The 16,449-nt window shown below is 41.7% G+C and overlaps 1 protein-coding gene and 1 long non-coding RNA gene across 3 annotated transcripts in view; one reads left to right on the top strand and one right to left on the bottom strand.

Moving 5' to 3' along the window:
• LOC137606957 (uncharacterized) overlaps nt 1-16,449 on the bottom strand; it is a 289,217-nt gene that overhangs the window by 50,324 nt on the left and 222,444 nt on the right. The gene's annotated exons all lie outside the window — the stretch shown is intronic.
• LOC137606956 (CUB and sushi domain-containing protein 3-like) overlaps nt 1-16,449 on the top strand; it is a 255,437-nt gene that overhangs the window by 28,997 nt on the left and 209,991 nt on the right. The gene's annotated exons all lie outside the window — the stretch shown is intronic.

Here is a 16,449-nt window from a genome sequence, read left to right as displayed (position 1 = left end):
ATTACAGACAATCTCACAGAGCTGTTCTCGCTCTTATTAACACAAGGGAAACTGATATATATGTGTGTGTGTGTGTGTCTGTGTGTGTGTTGGCTAGAGGAGTTTCATGCTCCAGTTCATGTAACGGGAGATGTCAGTCCTTTATTTATTCCACTAAAGTAACTATATCATGCTATTTTCCTACACTTTTTAGCGATTTGTTTTCTTCCTCGTCTCCTGCAGAAGTTGGTATTTCTTACCTCTTCCCATTGTCTCTACCTCCGTCTCTCCACATGACCTCAATTCACAAGCGAGCTCACATCCATTGCTCCCTCCGCATCTTTCGCCAGGTGTAGCTTTGTTGAGCTTGGGGCTAATGTGTGTGAACAGCACAAGTGTGTGTGTGTGTGTGTGTGTGTGTGTTTGTGTGTGTGTGTATGGTTTGTTGCATGTGTGCGTCGGTGAGACGTTCTCTCTTTTTCTCTTCACTCTCTGTCCTCAATTCTGAGATAGTCCTCTCTTCCCTGGTGCTTCTTTTCCCTCCCATTCTCTCTCCTTTTCCCTCACTTTTTCTCTCTACATGTGTGTGTCTCTCACCAGGCGTGTTTTATTTGAGCTGGAGGCTGATGTATGTGTGTATGAGAGAGAGAAAACAGACAGAGTGACAGGGAGGATGGCCTAGATCTTGCAGTAAAAACTAAAAGGGCGAATAAAATAAACCTCCATTGAACCCTTGTGCAGAAAACGGTTTATAAAAAACACAAACTTCTGATAGTGTGTATTCGTGAATATTTCTGTGTGTTTATATGCTTATGATCTTAATTATAAAGGAAGTGTACACCCTCTCCCTCCCGGCTGTCATCGTCGTTTCTCCAAAATAACTCCGTTTCTTCAGGACGAAATGCAAACAGGAATAAAATCCTACCTGAGACTTGTGGGGTGAAAAAAGCGGCCAATCAGTGAGAGCGTTAAGTAAATATATGGACCACTCTCCAATCACCAGGGGTGTCATTTAGCCTCATCTGTAGATTATGGATCTGGTGATTGTGGTTGGCTGGGAGCTAAATTGCCACCCAGAGCCTCTAAGCATATGGCTGACACTTAAAAAATGCTTTTAGTAAAAGAGATGATTTGTTATGGAGGGAGGGGGAAGGAGCTGGATGACAAGAAAAGAACTGTAATGTCAAAGACGACATGCAGAAATGATCTACCACCATCCATCCATCCATCCATCCATCCATCCATCCATCTTTTTGTAGACCAGACGTCTTGTCTTCATCTGCTTTTCCACCTTGAGGGTAACGGGTGAGGCTGGAGCCTATCCCAGGTGGCTACGGGCGAAAGGTAGGGTACACCCCGGACGTGTCGCCAGCATATCATGAGGGACACTCACATCAATGGTCAATTTAGAGCGATCAATTCTAATCTGCATGTTTCTGGGGGTGGGGGGATGTCAGAGAACATGCAAACTCCACACAGAAAGGACTCAAACCCAGAACCTTCTTGCTCTGAGGCGACACTACCCATTGCACCACCATGCTGCACCAACATGATGTACCTCCATGAGGGAGGTAATCGCCTATTGTAAGGATTAAACTAGGTTTAGATGGTGACCTTTAGAGGTGCTGATTGTTTGATATTATTTCCTTTAGATAGAGACACAGAGGCTATTTTACCCTTTTCCCAGTCCTTGCACTATGCTGAACGGATAAGAGTATTTTCACGTCCCTTAAATATACTTTTATAACACCCTGGAACCTCCTGGAAAAGCCTTTAAAAGATTTGATACCTGGCTGAAGTTGGTTTTGGGCTTAATATAATCTAATCCCAATGCGGCTGTAGCAGGTAGCACCATTGCCTCCCAGGAAGAAGAGTACCAGGTCCTCCACCTGAGATAGGCTCCGCCTCCAGGTTGAACAGTCTAAAAAAATTTATAAATAACCTGATCTGCATGAATTACTTTTTGCATGAAGAAAGACAATGTTTTGAAATTAAGTTTGGTGACTCTTCTTGCAACATAAATTTCGTAAAAATTTGTTTGCGCTGTGGTTTGAAATTAGGCTCCGCTGAGATTTATTGGTTGGAAAAGGGGGCTAATAGACGCTCAGCAGCATGTCGACAGGGGGACCTACTGAATGATGTAACCCACAGAAATATCAGCAATCTGGAGAAGCTGGTGCACCTCTGCCTCCACTTCTCTATCTCATCAACTTTTTCTTACTCCTTCCCTTCGGTGCCTCTCTCATCCCACTCTCCTCGCCAGTCACCCCCCATTCTGTTACCCCAGTCTCGATGGTTTGTCCCTAAATGCCCTTGCCTGCACCCTCTTCCTTCCCTTCATTGCTTGCTTGATGTTCTTTTGTTTTTTCATCCCCTCATCCCTCTGCACCGCTTCATAAGGCTTTCTAATGTCTCTCATCTTCGTCATACCCCCACATCCACTTTGTCATTTCTTCGCCTCATCTAACCCCCCCCCCATCTTAAAATATAAGAAAGAGAAAGAAAGAAAGAAAGGCAGAGAGACTAAAGGAAGATAAGACTGAGAAGAGGAGGAAGGGATACATCGAAGAAGGGGGCAGCGAAGATAAGAGGGAGAGAACAGCGAGTGCACGATCAAAGAAAAGGAGACTCCAGAGAGTTGCTGAATTAAATAGGAGATTAAATCAAATTAATATTGAACTGATGGATAGAGTAAGGAAGACAAAGAAGAATGACAGGCAGGTGAACGATAATAGAAATGCTCTATGTAACATGCTTTGAGTGATTGGTTAATAAGAGAGTCTGTAATACCCTTCTTTAGCTTCGCCACTCATGTCGCGGTTACAGTTTTGAAATCGACATACGCAGCCTGGCAGAATCTCAATCCGCTGCATATTAAAAATGTACATCACTAAAAATGTCTTTTCACGAGAGCCGACTCAAGTCTTGAAGGAGACATTAGCAGACATGAAGAAATCACCTTAAAGAAGGCACCACAAAGAATGTCGACGGCGGCGTTTGCCAGAATCCGCTGGCAACTTGCGTGTGATCGCAAGCCAACTCTTGCATGCTGAGGTAGCTGGCAGAATTGTCAGACTTTGCCAGTCTTCATTTGGTAACTTGTGTTTCACTCCTACTCTTTATTCACCTTCACAACAGCTCGTAGAAAAACTTTGAACGAGCGCACGTAGAAGAAATTAATCGGGAAAATGACAATTTGCCTTTTTCGGCTCTGTGCTAATAGACCGTTTTCAGTGCAGACGATTTGACATGAAACACCTGAACACAGCTGTTATGAATTACATTAATTCTGCTTCTGCATTTTCATAGAAAACAGCCATCATTAATGTTATTAATAATACCTGTGATAGCTCTAGCGGGCCCCACTGACCTCCAGAGCCCCAGCCTGAACCTCTGGCAGGCCCCACAGAGCCCCAACACCAAATCCCAATCCTCAAGCTTGGCTCTCCGGCCGCCCCCGAGTACCCACACTTAAGCATCTCACCACAGGCACAGCCCAAACCACGTCCCGGTCGATGTTGGCACCCCTGGTGGTCCCGCTCCTGCTTCATGCCTCTGGTAGTCCAGTTCCTGCTTTGTGCCTCTGGTGTTGATATTCTCAATATCTTATGTTTAGATGAAGTTTTCCAATGATGCTGATGTCACAGGCAACAAGATTGTATCACTAGACGCACTTGTTGGTTGACATGCCGTCTACAGTCTTCTCTTTCAGGTCTAGCAGAATCCCTGCGTTTGACTTTCACCTCACACTTGAGCAACTCACCTTGCAAGAAGTCAATCACAAGGTGTCGCAGCAGATAGCGATAAGCTAGCCACGTATGGCCGCCTGAAAAAATCCATGTCTTACATGGGAGGACAAATATAACAAGTGGCTCTTTACCAGAGGTTTGAAAAGCACCCCCACGACCCAGGAGCTGTCAGTTTCACTGCTGGACTGGCAGGAACAGAGCAAACTCTCTCACCTCCCTTTTTTTTAGCAAACTCCTGAGGTGAAACAAACTTCCCCAAGGTAGCTCTTCACCAGCCAAGAGAAGACGGCGATCTTTTGTATGCTATACCCGCTGTTTCCTGCATCTCTTACCGAAAACATTTCCCTGCCCTTCAAAAGATCTTGCAGGACAAATTCCTGCAACCTCTTAGTATTCAATCTCAAAGCAATTTTCCAATCCTTCACGGTCAATCAGAAGCAAAGCTCTGATTGACAGCAGATAAACCTTTGAGATGCCAGCCTGCCTGGAGATTTTAGTTTGGGGCTTTTTTTCCCCCCTACAAATCTTTCAAACTGTCTCACTTTTTTTTCTCATTTTCCCAGGTGACAATCCGACACGTAACCCCCACCCCCTTTCATCCATATTCCTTCATTTTGGTCTCTACGGCTCTATTTAGATCTTTCTACATCCTCCATTCTTTTGTACTCTCTGTCCTCTCTTCTGTTCATTGGCTTCCGTCTCGCTCTGCCCCATCTTTCTTGATGACTTTAGGGAGCCCTGGTCGCTTTGGCCATCAGATAACAATGCCCTTGATCGATATATTCTGTGCATCCATGCGTGCACACAAGTACGTGTCTCCATGCTTGTGTGTGTACAAATGTGCGTCTTCAAATGTGTGTGTGTGCAGCCTTTTAAGGCGTATCTCCTTGGAATCAGCATGTGGCTGAGCATTGAGCTTTTAATACCCTCGCCAAAGCTATAGGGGCCAACATTCCTCTTCTATCATTCTCCCTCTCTTCCTAATTAAGCTTTTAATACAACTTAAAAACCGCAGAAGAAAACCTTTCTATTCATGGAAAGAAAGAGGAAATGAGTGAAAGAAAAGAGAAAGGGAGGTTGAAGAGCTGGCAGACGGAAGGGACGGAAATAAAGACGGAGTGATAGTGTAGAGAAACTGTAAGAGTTAGCAAAGGACCAAGAATGGCAGGAGGATGAAGGGAATTGTGAAAGAAAAGAAGGCTCTATGTCAATGTATGTATGTGAGAGACAGTCGACATACTTGTTTAAAATAATGCAAAGGATTTTCATAATGCTGATAAAATGTCACAAGGTCTCCAGGGATTCTCACAGTGCAGACAAGAAGTGGAGACTTTGACTAAATTTTGCAGAGGGTTGAGTAAAATGACAATATCAGGAAGCCTCTTGGGATAACTTTGAAAGGTAACGCAGAAGGCATCAACTAGTCGGAACTACAAGTGTCGCAAAGGTGATCTGAGTTTGTGTCCTAGTTTGAAAAAGATTTACAAGGATGAAGGGAGAGAAAAGTGGTAAAGGGGATAAACGATACGTTTATAGGCCGAGTTCAGTCCGTCATTTGGCATGCAAATGCACATAGTTGGGTTTATGCTATGTTTATGACACTTTAAATGCATGTAGTTATATGGTGACTCATCTGGTGGATGAATACTGTGGCCATATAAAACATACTGTACATAACGGCAATCCCAGGCAGATTTATTTGTCTAACGACTTTCAAACACGAAGCGCACGGCAACCCGGCACGGGTGTACATACAATAAATCAACACAACACACTGGAAGTGGAAATGAGGAGGAACATAAATCAAGCGCATTTTCAGCCAGTAATACATTCTGATGAAAGAAACGGGAGTCACCTTTAATGGAAGCCAAAAAGTTGGTTGTTGTTGTAATAATCTTTTTTTGGGAGTCCAGATGAGTTTGGGATGCTAACAATGCTATCAAGTTGTAGCATGTTTGATTGACCTTCCATGTCAAACTGAAGGCTAAATGTCAAGAAGTGCTCCAATGGAATTTGAAATTTTTCTACTTTTCTTGACCTGGACTAAAGTAAATGACCAAAATTTAACATAAAATAAGGATGTTTGGTTTTATCTAAGCGACAAGAAAACACACTGAACACTGACAGTCGTTTCTCGATGGCTGCGTGGAGGAGCCTCAAACAACGATTTTCAAGCATTTTCATTTGTGAATGCGTCATACACATATGAGTGAGTGTGTGCGTGTGTGTGTGTGTGTGTGTGCAGAGCCTTCAAAGTGTTTCTTTTAGGTTATCTTAGCATTGGTCGGGTTCAACTTTGATCACAGCTGGATGCTGTTTGATCAACTTTTTCATCTGTGTGTCTGCACGACATCAAAGAATGGAAATGTTCTTTCCCGTGGCGTTTGTGTTGTTACTTTGTTTGTGACACAAAGCTAACCGAAGATCCGTGGACAAACAATACCCTCATCAATTATAGCGAACAAAATCATAAAGATAAAGGAATTTAGTTGGGATCTCGTGAGCTTGTTTCAGTGCGAACCGCTGAGCTATGATGCCAGCTAGGACCAATGAAATGCGAAAAGAGAGTTTTGATCTTTGTTCATTTTTTTTGCCCTTCAAAATTAACTCTGATCAGAAAAATAAAGTAGAATGCTTAACCCATTCTTTTACATTAGGCGGGAGAAGAAAAAAAGCAATGAAACCAATTTAATATTTTATAAAGTTTCTGTACATTCTTGAAAAAAAAAGATTTTAATACAGAATTAAGGCATTTAGTTTAATTTGTAATATTCAGCAGGCCCTGTAGGAAGTTATTAGGGCAGGGAGTGGTCTTTAATACCAAGGCTGGGATTAAAACATTAATTTGGTTCCTGAAAAATATTCAGACATTCAATTACATTTATTATAACTATTACTGCCCCTGCTAAAAATGTTTAATTCCAAGTCTTGGCTTGCAGGAGAATCTGAAGGCACTGATTTAAAGTCCAATCAGACTTAAACAAGACTAGCAATCAAACCCCAAGTCAACGGTTTTGATGATTGCACCAGAGGTACATTAGAGGTGTAATGAATGAATGAACTGATGCTAAAGTTAAGGTGAAAATGTCCCGATAAATCGGAACATTTACAGGTTATACCAAAAACATGACACCGTAATGAGGAATTAAATGTTAAATACCAAAAATACCCACCCCTGAGTGCAGAGGCTCCAAGTTCACAAAGAACCACCAGTCAAATGGGAAGCTGGCATTTTAAAGATTGGCAATTGCACAAGACTTATGTGTCATTTATGGCTTCAGAGAGGACCCCTTTCTCAGTAAGCCTGTTACTAATTCATAAAAGCCACTTCACAAAAACCTTGAAACCTTTTAACAGAATTGCTGTCCCTGAGGTTCATATTCACTTTATTACTGCAGCCATTACAATAGGGCAGATATTTGGAGTCTTCTTGTGAGGTTTTTAGTTCAAACCATTTTGGGATACAGACCACCTGACATAAACAGAGCTTACCGGTCAAGAGGAGAGCATTTTATTACTCTGGACTGAAAACCCCCCAGCAGCTACCCCTTAACCCAACAGATTAATTGGACTTTTATTCAGGAGATGTGCATTATAAATTCTCTCAACAGCCATTATGCCAAGTCTACAATGAAAATATGTTTTGCTCATTTAATTTTGCACATACTGTTTTTTCTTAACTCTTTGGATCTAAATTTATAGCCAAGAGGAGCTCTAACCTTTGGGTAACTCTTACGACCGATGCTAACCTTTGACATTTATCTGTGAGAGTGACTCACATTAAACGTACACACACTTTCAGGAAATCGCACACACACTTGATCTTTTTAAGGGCTAGTGTTGTAATGCGGGCTGTCAGCTCTGCCACATTGCTTTGACTTGTTACGCGGGATAGCGCTGGAGGGCGGAGGCGTATTTGTGTGCGCTCTCCTTTATGAGCAAATAACTGCATGTGTGCACCGATTCCCGTGCGTCTCCTCGTTTGTTTAGCACCGCGGAAACATCTCTCCTCATGCTCCCTCTTTTCATCCGCTGTTGTAGGTTTTCCCATTCAAAACAGATTTGACATAGCCCCCACGCATATGCATATGCGCCACACAAGACACACGCTTAGATGCCTTTCAGGCAGATGATATCAGGTTGTGGATCAGTGTTTCAAAGACAGTATGAATCTCTGTCTAGTCTTACTCTTTCTCCTTTTGGTATCCTCCTGCCACAATGTGGGCAGGAAAAACAGGAAACGACAGAAGGGATCAATAGTTAAGCCGCAATTGATGCAGTTATTCATTTTAAATAAAGTGAACAAGAGAAACAACAGTAAACATGGCAGGTAACTCGTCCAACATAGAAATTAAAGAGGTTGTGGGGATGAAATTCAGGTGGAGAATCTAAGTTGAATCAAGAGGAGCCGGCTAAAAGGCCGACGTTTATTGGTCAGGGCTAATAGGCTAGAGCTAACATGCTGAGGCTAACAGGATTAGGCTAATAGACCGAAGCTAACAGGTAAGAGCTAACAGACCGTAACTACCAGGGGTAATGCAATATAATCAATGAAATGCAAGAAACCAATCTATAGTACAAATACTATACTAAGGGTTAGTATACGTACTTGGTAAGTGCAACAAATGCAACCTTTGCTTCCTTGGCTACCATTACTTTAAACTTAAAAAGTCTTAAGTAGCTTAGCCGTCACGGTTTCATGCAGCTAAGATGGCTAGCATTGAGACTGCAAAATGTTCCAACTTTTACTTTCAGCTTTTTGAGTATTCATACTATATAGTATTTTGAGATATTGAATTATGTGAATAGAAAGGAGACATGGTACACCTTCAGAAAACACAGGACACAATGGAAACATGGAATGGAAACATCATTAGCATCAGACACGTAGTCACTATCAGTCGACATTGAGTTATCAGCATGACCTCCATCGAATGAAAAATCCGAATGCTAATTTTACTTCCTTAGTAAAATAATAAGGATGAGGAAAAGAAGAAGAAAAAAATGCCCTGAAGCGGGACGCGTGCATCTGTTTCTGTGTTGATTCCAACAAGCTCGTGGAGGTTAAAGGAAGGGAAGCTTCTGGAACAGCAGGCTGAGCAGCACATCACACAGATGCTACACGGATAGCGGTTAGTAATGTCACCGTCACAGATCCTCAAGTTCGCCATCGCTCCCCCAACACGGGTCACCTGACTTTCAATGTCGACATTAGCGAAACCTTTCCTCACGAGTCGTTTCACACCCTTACGTCAAATGAAACCAGAACTTGACAAGACAAAGCTCCAGCACAACGGCTAATTCTCTGAAAGCTACAACAGGCAGTCCTCGTTAGCTTGATGATGCAATGCATGTAAACCTCACTTCGATATATCGAGGGCGGGGGGTGTGTGCATGGGTGAGCAGGTTGGATTCTCACTGAGGAAATACTAAGGTAGGTAAAAGGTGGATGTGGTGATGCCCTCCCCTCCCACAAACAGCAACCGTCAATTTGCCCGTAAGCGGAGCGCTTAACCACCAAGCGCTCTTATGAAAGTTTCACAAGCGAAGAAACCTTGTGGTTGCGCCGGGCAGCCTGCAGGTCTGAATATGTTGAGTCACATTAAATCGAAGCAGAGATTTGTGGCGTTAATGTGTGTATTGAGCGAAAAAGTTTCTAAAAATCTGTGGGATGGAGAAAGATAGACAATCTTTTGCCAAGATAGTCTTGGAACTTGCAAATTCTGCCCTTGAAAGTTCACTTTTTTTAAAAGATATACGCAGAAGGCGGTCTTTAGGTTGCACTAATCTTTACTTTCACAATGGCCAAAACATTCAAAGCAAATCTGGGTTGTTCTGTTTTTTTCTCATGGCCTCACCCGCCCTTTCTCCCTCACCGTCTCCCTTCCATTTTCCCTTCTCGGCCCTCCAGAGTAGACAAACTCTTCTTTCCAGTCAATTGCAGCCGTTTTTAGGTCTCGCGCTGCACGCCACTGCGAGCTACGCGCATGTGTGTTAGCGAGCATGAAAGAGTCGGCGTCGAGTTGTGCTGCAGGCGAACCATGACTGTGTGACGCCTGGAGAGCACAGAGAAATGGAATACCGGCTGGATAATCAGATGTTGTGTATGTTGAATGGCAGCCTTGAGCAAAAGGTGCATAATCCTCCGCAGTATATCCGAATCTTATTAAAGCCGGTGATGTGAATCCTAATTTTTCCTTATGGTAATTATATTTGCTTGCATTTCAATTTATATCCTTGAACACAAGCTGAAACTAAACTAAAACTAATTCCTATGTGTGAGCCCGAGTGGAACGGTGTGGCCGTACTGTTTAAATAATTCCATTGACATTTGTAACTATAGGAACTCAAGCGGAATAGAGTTTACATATTGCACTTATTTTAAATATACTATCTAGTTAGCCTAAGTTACACAAATCTCCCTTAATGATCAAGCAATGCCTAGTTTCTTGCAATACTGCTTGTCTTTGACATTTCTTAATTAAGTTGGTTATTGCAATTCTACGGTTTAATTTCACATTTTATGTGTATCCCAAGCGTTTTGGAGGTGAAGAGTTTGTTTTTTTTTAAAAACTGTCTGTTCTGCATTTTCACCGTTTTTCTTTACCCAAAGCAGCCTGAAAGACAGAAAACGTGTTCAACAACAGAGAAATGTTCAATATTAGTTTGGCTAAAAATATTTCACTGCAAATCTGTCAACATTTTATGTTTTATTCAATACAAGTGTGAAGAAAATGGATTTCTTGAGTCTGGCAAAGAAAAGCATGTGAATGTATTTGTGGGTGTCAAAGTGGTAGGTACACCGCCGGGGGTGGGGAGCTAGGCTGACTTACTGGACCTCTTATAATTTGAATTGAATATCCCTTGTGAGGGGAATTAGGGAAACCTGATTTCCCCAGGTAGATTTCTGTTGGAGAGCAATTTCTCTGCAGGGTTTGAGGTGGGTTTCTTATCAGCTTTTCAGAAGTGTGCATGTACGAAGCAAAGCCTTCAGTCAGTGGGAGTAAAGGCGGGTGGATGAAAGAATCGATCTTGTCATAAAAAGAAAGTCCTAGTGGGGGAGAGATTTGATAGCTGACATGCAGTATGTGTGGATTAAATATAACCAGGCTGTCTTAACGCATGAAAATATATTCCACAATTACCTGATCTGGTTTCTGCAGCTACCAAAAGAGACTGTAATGAAATATTCATAAACAGACAAACCCAGTTTGCTATTAGCTGTCAGCATTTAGCAGCTAATGAGCTACGTACGACTTTCCAGAGTCGGTGGAGACCAAACTCAGAGTTTTAAAGCAACGTTTATCAAAATAATGTTGGTCAGATGGTCAGAAAAAAGAATTTAACCAACAACTTGTGAATACATGTTTTCAAGGCTTTGCTCACTGCTTTTTTCACACTGCCAAAAATCGCTGTTGTGTGGCTAAGTGAAAGCAAACACCTCATTTTAGCCGCACTTGATGTTGCATCATGTGTTTCACATGATTGCTAGTGCTCTTAATTAACTCCCATCAGCACTTTTCCATTATTTCAACCATAACTGTGGCGCCTTGTGGTATATTATTTCATAAACACTTTAGATGTTGTTGGATTACAGCCCGTATTGGCTGTCATGAGGTTCAAACACTGACGCCGTTCGGTTCATTAGCATCGGTTTGAACGTGGAGTTAAAAGATCTTGTTATCTAAATTCTACTTTATTCTTCGTCGTGATTAACATTCATGAAAAGTTGCAGCGTTTGATGATCTGAGCGTTGCTTTAGAAGATTGGTGCATTTGGTGACACTCGCTCTCGCCAGAATGTTTCACAGCATTTGGTAAATATTCGTTTTTACGGTGAATGTTTTGCGCATCTTCTGTCGTGGCGTCAGAGGGCAATTTAAGCCTCAAATTAACAAATAATCCCAACAACCACTGGATATTTACAGTATACAGTATTTGTGTTGTTATTGTTGAATCGGTTAGTTTTTCAGAATTACTGAGTCTTTTTTTTAAATTCTATAAAAATCTCCGAACCAAAAACAACAGTATATATAACATATCGGTGGCTGCAGGCGTTCCCACACAGGTGTGAATTACAATTAAGTTAAATGGTTAATTAAACAACCATTTATTCCATAATCCCCTCCTGTCATGACTCTATTAGGCCTCTATCCAAATCCTCTACCTGCCATTGGGTGAGTTGATGGATAGATGGGTCGATGGGATGTTGCACATCTAGGGAGCAACGGCGAACAGGTGGATATATAAATGAATAAATAAATCGTTGGATTTAAAAATAAAGAATTAGCATTAGATTATTGACCTTGTAAATGAAATTCACCCTGGATTGAATAACCTTCAAATTGTTATCGATAAATTTCAACTTCTTCACGATGACGATCACAAACTTACTTTCAATTCTGCAATCATTAAATGTACCTTTAGCTGTGTCCTTGCTCCTGTTGGTGTTTTTTTTTTAGGTAGAAGAAACTTCAATAAATAGTATTTTCAATAATTTTTCAATAAACACACAGTGAAACACCAGCGCTATTTTTTCATATATAATTCAATGTGTGTTGATTTTTAAAAAAATATTTATTCCTCTTGGCTTCACCCTTCCTCCCTCCAACACCAACCCATCTCACCCCAACCTCTCCACTCCTCTGTGGATGTAGTAGTCATGCAGACAGCTAATGTCAAACCACCAATTACAGAGTCAGTCCCTTTTTTATCCTCTCCCTCGCTCGGTGTGTCACGCATACACACACACTACCCACCGACACACAAGTTATAGACACAGCACAGAGCTGGCTTCAGATGTCAGACGCTTTTCTCAATCGTGTCAACAACCAGTATTACAGCCTGGTAATTACCGATAGACTAAGAGGTTTCAATTCTTTAAAAAAAAATAGACATTTCTGTTGCTATTTATACATTTCTACCCTCTGGCTCTCCGTCTTTACCTCTCTCTATTTTTTTCTTTCTGCACCGTAAATGTAGGTTTTCATTTGGACCGCCAATCTATTGATTAGCACAAACAGAAAGGTCGACTGGATAGAACCAACATAATAACCAAGATAGGGGCCGTAACCTTTTTTTATAATGGACTTTATTTATTATGAGGTGGCGCGATGTCGCCTTGACAGAAAGTTCTGGGTTCGATTCCTTTCTTTGTAGTTTGTACTGTATGTTCTCCCTCTGTGTGGCTTCTCTCTGGCTTCCTCACACCCCCAAGAAGATGCAGCTTAGTCTAACTGGTTATGCAAAATTGTCCGTAGGTGTGAGTTTGAGCATGAGTGGTTGTCTTTCGTGTGGTCCAGCAGTGAGGTGGCGTCTTATCCCGGGGTGTATCCTGTAGCCAGCTATGACGAGCTCCAGCAGACCTGTGATCCACAAAGCTGATAAACAACTGAGACAACGGTCATTGTCTCGTCTACAAGTAAATGGATGGATGTATGGGTGGATGGATGGATGGACGGATGGATGGAGGGATGAGATGCTGACGTGTCCTAGATGTGACCTACTGCTCACCCAAGTCGGCCAGGATTCCTACAAATGAGCTTTTATATGTTAAAGACACTAAAAATACAAGACAGCTGTTTGTATTAGGAGGATGTTTGTTGACTGTCTACATTTATAAGTCCCGGCTGTAATTGGAAGAATATATATAACATATTTAGTGGAGTAACAATGAACCTTTATCAAAGGAGAGGCTGGATTTAAAAGCTTAGAGTTTCCAGCGCTGCACACTTTACGACCGCAATTAATTTCAAGCTCTAAAGCTTCAGCGTCTAATATCTGCAAGAATGTTGGTGAATGTTTTACTGTCAAGTCAGGCCTCGTCTGCCTCTGCTCTGGTTGTACCGAGGCAGAAGTGATGAGTAAATGTAGCTTAGCCGGTTAACTAACTAGCAAGCTGGTAACCAACTCACCCAATCGCTGCGTCTTTCTCTAATATCATTATTGGAACCGTCAACCGCAATGGTTGGCATCTACAGGCCTTGCCACTCACACACACTCACACACACACACACAGTGTATCTGGGCATGGTGCCCGCCGCACGCTAAGCTAATGAGATTGGCAAGGTGCCACGTTACCAATATCTGTGGCAACTCCTTACATTCTCTCTTAAATGCACCCCCGCGCTCACATAAAGGGACACGGCGAGATCCTCCCTCCGTGACGCGGCATCAAGCCGCCGCCGCTGCCGAGACGCCGACAGACTCAGGTGATCACACCGGTAGAAGAGAAAAGAGGAAAATCAATGTAATGCCAACTAATACATTTCTGCCGCGACACGGAACACGGAGGGTGGGGAAGGATTGGAAGGTGTGTGGGGGGGGGGGGCAGGTCGATGGCAGGCGTTTCAAATGAAAGAAGGGTAAATGGATGATGGATATTTTATTAGTGTCCCAGACTGGCTCACTGCTGACTCAGCAAACTCAAATAAACTGATGTTTTCAGAGGCGACTTTATCTTAAAATGAGCAAAAATAAAAAAATGTAAAATATGGATATTTATTATGGATTATCAATGAGCTTGGCCCAATGAATGAGTTGATTCTCCGGCTTCTGTTTGGAACCACTGATTCTTTCTTTTGGATTTATTGGATTGTATGAAACTGTATGTCTGTTAAACGTCCGTTTTGTGTACGTAACTAATCCAGGCCATTAAACTACAGGTCCTTCCTTCCTTCCTTCCTTCCATCCGTCCTTTTTCTCTCTCTCTCATTAATCAATGTCAGAAGTAATTGTGACTTTATTGCAATTTCAAAAGAATAAGAAGTGATCCGTCCTCATCCTTTCACCCAGTCCCATTTTTCATCCTGGGCTGACACCTCTTTACAGAGCCATTAAAATTTCACAGACCCATACTCCCACCTCCACTTTAGTGATAGGCCTACAACACATCATGGTTTTGTTTTGTTTTTTCTTTCTTTTTTTTGGAGTTCCTGTACACAAAAGACATCAAAAGTGGATGGAAATCACTTTGAATTTGCTTCATTGTGCTTGAAAGCCCCGACATGCAATTTTGATGAAGCGGTAGACCAAAATAAATTAAAGTTTAATTCTGAAGGGTACACTTGTTACGGATCCGAAGCCAGTTCTGACAAGAAAGAGAACAGATGATTTTTAAGAGGAGACACTGAAGGCTTGTTTGTGTATTTATTTTGACTAAAGAATGCAAGAACTTATTGGAATCAATCAAAGCCATTATAGGTTCCGTTTGTGGATGAGTGTCCTACGATGTCTTTGAAAAAGTTGAGGCGTCGGCTGTTTCACTTGCCAAATTGTTCAAATTTATAGATCCTGCCTGCCAACATTTTGTCAACTTTGGTCCTAAATTTCAACCTCGTATAGAAAACAGCCATTCTGTAAATTGAAGCTAAATGCAGTGTAATATTAGGTCTGATTGAATTATGCTTTAATATTATAAATACACTGCTGTAATCAAACGGAAATTTAAAAGAAACAAATTGCAGATCAAATCAACCAGATTAGCTCAGGCTCATTTGTGAGGCACTTATGATGTTCGTGTCCTTGCAATGAATATTAATTCACTTAAAACCTTTAAAGTCAGTTGTCACTATACTGTATGTGCTGTTAAGAGGTTAGCGTGTTTGCGTGATTATTCTCACACGTTAATCAATGAGGTCGTCACTGGCAGAAAACTCCGGCCGGATTCAGTCTTTAAAAGCGGTAACAGATTTATATAACTGATGGTTATTAAGCTGCAAATTGAGACTTTTAATCAATGCTTCAATGAACGTCAACCCAATGAGAAGAACACACACATGCATGTGTGTATGTTCACGGGTGTGTGTTCACATGTGTGTGTCTGAACAGTTAAGCCAGGGCTTTGGCCCGTTTATGCAGCGCCAGTCTTCGGCCAAACGCACAAAGCCTCCAGCTGGTCCATTTATATAAGTCATTCATCATTTTATGAATGGAATGCATGCATTACAGGGTTCCTGCAATTAAAAAAAAGAAAAAAAAAGGGATTCTAAACAATAAAAGTGTTGTTCGATGTTCTAACATGCATATTAAGAAACCTGTCAAGTGGCTTTTGTGCATTTTTACAATGGAATATGATGTTTATTGCAGTCATTATACTAGAACAGGACTCAGCAGCTTTGAATTACAGTGAATTACTTTTACAGTAAATATAAAAAGCACTAAAACTTGTTTAATGTGTATTATTTGATGTAATCTGGCAACTTCTGTGTGCTACCTACATTATTCTATTAAGACGATAAATAAACACATGGAGGTGAGGCTCTGTGGAGACACCGCTAAACCCGACTCCCAGAGGATGTAATAAAGGGAGGAAGGATCTATACGGTAATAATTTAATCAAGCAAGTGCTTTAACAAAGACAACACTAAAAGACCGATGCAGAAGCATGAAGGCAGGAGTCATCGGTGACAGGTGGGTGTTAAATCATTTTTGTGTCCCACCAACTCTCGCCCTCCTTGCCCTCTTTTCCTCCCATGTTCCCATCATCCCTCTGCCATATCTCACTCATTTACACAATAAGTCTTTTCCACATTCTGCTTCTCTGTACCCTTATTGTCTCATTTATTTTTCCGTAACCCTTTTTTTTTTTTTTAAATCATTTTTCCACCCCTACTCACTGCAATCTGTCTCGCTCTATGCTCCTTTTTTTTTTTTCCCTCCCACTTTGGAAGCCCGGTCCTCTGCCTGTTGCTACGGTTACGAGACGGGGGGAGGCAGAGAGG

Source organism: Antennarius striatus, chromosome 14 (genome assembly GCF_040054535.1).
Source record: "Antennarius striatus isolate MH-2024 chromosome 14, ASM4005453v1, whole genome shotgun sequence".
NCBI classification, from domain to species: Eukaryota; Metazoa; Chordata; class Actinopteri; order Lophiiformes; family Antennariidae; genus Antennarius; species Antennarius striatus.
This window is presented reverse-complemented; position numbering and strand designations above follow the sequence as displayed.